The sequence below is a fragment of the Gopherus flavomarginatus genome, chromosome 7, assembly GCF_025201925.1.
Source record: "Gopherus flavomarginatus isolate rGopFla2 chromosome 7, rGopFla2.mat.asm, whole genome shotgun sequence".
Taxonomy (NCBI): Eukaryota; Metazoa; Chordata; order Testudines; family Testudinidae; genus Gopherus; species Gopherus flavomarginatus.
Genome location: NC_066623.1, coordinates 15,606,616 through 15,612,615, shown reverse-complemented (window position 1 = coordinate 15,612,615; position 6,000 = coordinate 15,606,616).

The window sequence follows — 6,000 nt, the reverse complement described above, 5'->3', positions numbered from 1 at the left end:
GAATCCTGAGCCCCTGAGTTGGTAGCGTTTGAAAACCGCTGTGCACAGGCTTAGGTAACTACAGGAGCACCAGGGAGTGGAGAATCAAGCCCACATCCCTGGAATGTAAACCACTGTGTTCTGCCCAGCTAACGTCACCTTTCTGAACAGTGCACACAGCCAGAGAGTAGCTCCAGTACAGTCCAAGAGGCATGGACTGATCTTTGGGACTGCCCATCCCCAAGCTTATCCCTGCTTCATTCAGGGTACAGGCAGGTACTGACTAGTGGGTTGGTTTGTGGTAGCTCAGCAAAGCAGCGCTTTCCCCTCAGAAGTTGCCATCTTGTGTTCCAGTATCCAGGCTTTCATAAGTTTCCAGCCTGTGTAAATCAATGCAGTGAAGTCTGCCTGAGTCTGCAGCCTGGCAGAAACAAGAGAGCTGAAAGTTGTGGGCTGCCGCCATTTGCCTCAAGGGCCTGGAGAAGCTGAAGTCTAGTGATGACCATTTAAAATGTCACAGTTGTAAAGGCTTTCACTGCTAGTTGACAGCTGGCCTGTAACTGATTGAAGCAACAAGGGAGGTGGTGTAGAGCATCAGTGGTGGAAATCTTGCTCGGTCTTCTTGCTTTTTTACTCTCCTCTGCTCTTTGGGGAGCTAGGATGGAAGTTTAGGCTGAGAGGAATAGTTGTGTGAAGCGGGAAGTAGAGGAAGCCAGGCAGGATGAGTGTGGGGAGGACCCTTCCAGAAATGTGTGGTGGGTCTGGGCCCACTTCAACCTTAACTTCCCCCACATCCAGGCCCAGTACAGGAAGGTCATACAGAGGGAGTGAGAGAAAGGGACAGGAGTGGCTTATTTGTCAGACCTCCCAACAATTTGCTCCCTTCTTCCCTCAGATTTCATGCCACACTCAAAACCCCACATTTGCAGTTACCCCGCCAAGGATTGGGGTCCCTTCGCAGCCAGGCACTGCTGCCCTTTAAAGGGTAATGGGTATCATTTTGAGGAACATGTGACTCTAGCTCCCCCTGCTGGGGATGAATGATAATACCCAGCCGTCATGTAATGGCATTTTCCAAGAGATGTACAAACATTAACTAAGATGCTGTCTCTGCAGCAGTCCCCAACACAAGGCGCACTCGGGTTTTGCCTTTTTTTTTATCATTAATGAACTAATAGTAAATGAACGTTCCTCAGTATGGTACAGAACACATGCTCTATTTCCCCCTCTTAAACAAACACGCTCTTTGTGCCTAAACTGCATCTGTGCCAAAGGCATGCTAGTGCAATCTTAATTTGGAGAGTTCTTCATTAGCACAAATCATTGGAAACATCAATAACTGTCATGGTGCAGTTTTAATTTGATTCATATGTAAATCAGAAGGCAAAGGAATGTAGGTCCCAGGGTGGCAGTAGACAGAGCAGGAAGGAGAGGAGGAGCAGAAAGGAGAGGGCAGGACAGGGAGGAGGCACTTACTCATGGTATGTTTGTACAGTACGTATATAAACACACTTGGTAAAGAAACAGTTCAATAACAGTGATTAGCACTTGACTATAAAGTACGCGCTCTTCCCTCACTGCCTTTGTGAGTCAGGGATTATCCCATTTGACCAATGGGGAAACAAAGGCAGACAGGTTGAGGTCAACATTTTCAAAAGGGTCCACTCTTTCCTTGTTCCCACCTACAGCTCCCACTGACTCCAGCTAGAGATGTGGGGGAATCCAGCAATGCTCCAAATCTGGCCCTGTGTGTTTCAAGGTCAGCATGTTGTTTTTTTTAAAAAGGAGACACTCTAAAGGGAGATACTTTAAAAAATGTTTAGCCTAAATGCCTTGTGAAATGACACCAAAGCTGAGACTAGTGAGAAGAATTCCTTGCTTATAGTACAGTCACTAGCCTGAAGCTAAAAATCTTCCTTAAGAGGTTCTTTTCCAAGGCAAACTCTTGAGATTTACAGAGAACCGTGCTAGTTTTGAGAGGGATGTTCAGCATCCCACAAAAAGGTCGTTAGGGACCTGAGACTGGGAGCATGTCATTGTGTTGCTATCACACAGCTTGTCTTGGAGGCCAAAGTCCAGCCTTTCTGCGCTCACTCTGGGTAGTTACTATTGGGTGGAGCTATCTATCTTCTGGGTTTGTTTATTTTATTTTTTTCGTAACAGCAACTCTCAGTATCCTATCTGAGCACCGGCTTTCTGAGCTACTGAGATTCTTTGGAAAAGGCTGAAATACCTATGTCGAGGGGGGAAAATAAACTAAGCAATATAAGCCCAATGTTACTTCTTTCTGACCCTGAGTACAATTCAACTAAAACATAATCTAGCTTTAACCCACCTGATGTGGGTGTTGCATGATAGATCTTGTAGACTTTGGGTAAATCAGCTCAATGTGACTACATGTTTATAAAATGTTACGCTAGATAAGGGGTAGGCAACCAATGGCACGGGTGCCGAAGGCGGCATATGAGCTGATTTTCAGTGGCACTCACGCTACCCGGGTCCTGGCCACCGGTCTGGGGGGGCTCTGCATTTTATTTAATTTTAAATGAAGCTTCTTAAACATTTAAAAAACCTTATTTACTTTACATACAACAATAGTTTAGTTATATATTATAGACTTATAGAAAGAGACCTGCTAAGAACGTTAAAATGTATCACTGCCACCCGAAACCTTAAATTAGAGTGAATGAATGAAGACTCGGCACAGCGCTTCTGAAAGGTTGTCGATCCCTGCGCTAGATTCTGATTTATATTTACAGTAAGGATATCACTATGTAATTAATTGTATCATTGGATACTAGGGGATAGCCAGCTACCTGCCTTCCCTTATTGTGTAGTATGTGCTGTATTATGATGCATTTATTAATGCATCAATGACCAAATCTCACAGCCATTCATTCAGGTGAAACTCCTATTGAGTTCACTGGGGATTTTGCCTAAATAGAGGTTGTTAAATTTGACCCCAGTGTAGTTTGAAATAATGGAGAGCTATAAAATCCATCTGCTTGTAACTTCAAAGGGCAAGATTCAGTCCTCAAATAGAATAAAACTGATATAACCTTGATCATTGCCAAGAAATGTGCCTTTCTGATTTGTTGGGAATTAAATACTATGTCTCCTTTACAATCACAACTGTAGCGTATGAAAAAGAAATGCAGAACAATAGAGCCTTGGTTTGAATTCAAGTTATAGTTCACTAGAATTCATTTCCATAGAATTACAATGGATTCATTCTCAATACCTCTGAGTATTGTCTGTACTTGTGGAAGTGAAATGGTATTGGGAACACTAACGAGGGCCTCAGTAATTAATATCTAGGTTTTTGAAAAAATTGTTTACTAAGAAGGTAGGCATGAACTGAGTCACCATATAAACTTGTTGATGGTCAGCCGCACCTATTTTATAGATTGCAAACTCTTCCCTGTTTGTTTTGCAAGGTGCTTAACACACCCTCGAACATGGTCCAAATGAATTATAATAACGACACACAGGCTTTGTCTTCACTGCAGAAATAAAGCATGTTTTTTACACTGAACTAGCTCAGTCAGTGTAAAATCCTAGTGGAGACAAGGCACAGGTAGCTTTTACCTAGATGTAGATAGTCAAGGTCAACTCTATAGCCTCCACTTGGGGTGCCTTGTCTCCACTTGGATTTTACATCAAGACAGCTATGTTGATGTAAAAAAACACACACACCCTTTTCCTTTTTTTGCACTGAAGATATAGCCACAGTTTGTTGTTCTAAGAAACACTTACTGCAAGTACGCTTTTTATCTGCAGGAGAACACGAAAGGACACTCTCTCAAAAACAGTATAAAAGATTCCAAAATAAAATATGAACATGGATTGAACCTATCCATATTTTATCATGTCATCTCAGAATGATAAAGGGCTGAGTCACTCAAGTGATAGTTTTCATGTATGTAGCCACTGAATATTTTTACTAGCTAAAGTGCCTTTATTTTGCAACATGGCTGCAATATCTCAGGCTTTGCAGTGTGCCCATTTAGGCTGAAGGAACAGAATGAGGTATATACTGTTAGGTGGTCTACAAGTAAATCTTAAGAAATTCATATAGGGTTATGCTGTATTAACTGCATAGGTTTTTCTTCTAGAGCAACAAGGGTTTGATTTGCATTTGCACTATGCCAAGGTTAGTATCTATCATATTGATCATGTTGACATCAACTACAGAACCAACTGGCTATTTTTTTTTAACTCCACCAATGCCAAGTATAGAAATCATGAGGTGCTTGGTCATTAACACTTGCTTATTCACTTGATTAGCTCAATACATGAGCAGGGCCCATCCAGAACAATCCATTATCTTCTGAGATAAACAGGGCCAAGCTGTCCCTGGAATCAAGAGTTCCTCTTGGGATGAATGTGGCTCACTCCATGTAGTATTTTTAACGAGGGGAACAAAAGGAGGTGGGGAGGAGAGCAAGATGCCTTTTCCAGTCTGCACTGGTAGTGCAGTACAGTTTGTGGAATGTTTCAACAAAGCCTGTTATGCAGACAGAAAGAGGAAGTATTGGGTTTAATTCAAGGCTGAAATCAAAAACATTCCGAAAGTTACTGACTTGCAAAGAATTGCAGAGTGTGCAAGTAGTGGGGCACTGCAGAAACTTGACCACCTAATGAGGATTTAACAAGCAGAGCAAACATAATTATACAATCAGCTTTGTCCTTGTATGGTTGAACTGTATGCTGGTTTTTAAATAGCTTCCAGTTTTAAAGAGAAAATGATGATGGTTCAGTAGACTGGTCACAGGAGTCAAACCTGGATTCCGTTCCCAACTCTGCCCCTTAACTATCTCTGACCTTAGGCAAGTCAGCTGACCTCACTGTGCTTGTTACACTGGGCCAGCTCCTGAGCTGGTATGACTCCAAATCACTCTAAAGTCAGTGGACCTAAGCTAATTTACACCTGCTGAATATCTTCTCCTCCATTTATAATATAGGATAATATCTACCTACTGTAGCAAAGAGCCTTGAAATCTGCAGAGGAAAAAGTACTACATAAATACAAATCATCAAAGGGACTTAACAGGGGGGGACTAATTGGTCCTTTAGGCTCATCATAAACTTTGAAACTGAGGGTATGTTTTCGATACCGGCTGGATCGGTGGGCAGCGATTGATCCAGTGGGGATTAATTTATCGTGTCTAGTCTAGAGATGATAAATCAATCCCCGAGTGCTTTCCTGTCAACTCCTATACTCCAGGTCCGCGAGAGGCACAGGTGGAGTCCATGGAGGAGCAGCAGCACTCGACTCACCGTAGTGAAGACACCGCGATAAGTAGATCTAAGTACGTCGACTTCAGCGTAGACCAGGCCTACGTTAAAATGCACGATTGCATATACAGAACCAGACACATTAAGAAATTTTATTTAGGTTAGTTTTACTTTTAACCAACTTTAATACATTCATTGGAAATATCACATGGCACTAAACACAAAATTCACATGCTCTTTGGAATTATATGTTGAACTGTGTGAACATCCAGACAGAAAGAAGAAGGAAGAGGAACACAGTGTTCAGATACACTTTGTTTTAGTACAGGTCATGCAGGCATTTTGTTATGAAATAACTAACATTATTAAATCTTGGTTTTATAACTCTTTATTGTAATTGGGTCAAACACAATACTTAACATTTATAGGACAAGCAACACAAAAATAGTCACCTAAACTTGTATTTCCAGTTGGCTATCCATATATAAAAATCTATAGCCTGTGGAAAATTTCCCTGTAGTTAGACTTTCACCTGAATGTCCCACGATCATACATTTTAAAAGTCTGTTAGATTCTTTTAAAGGTGCATTTGTTAAATTACCATTACACTTAAAAGTTCACAGTATTATCAAAATAGCTGGTTGGTATCATTTGTTTTGTGGTCAGAAAGTTCTAAAAAAATGCTGAAGTCAACAATGGTAATCTAGCATTTAAATTGAGGTAGACAGGTTAGTGTTTCGATTGGCTAGGGATGCTTTTTCTCATTGCATAAATGGTTTTGTA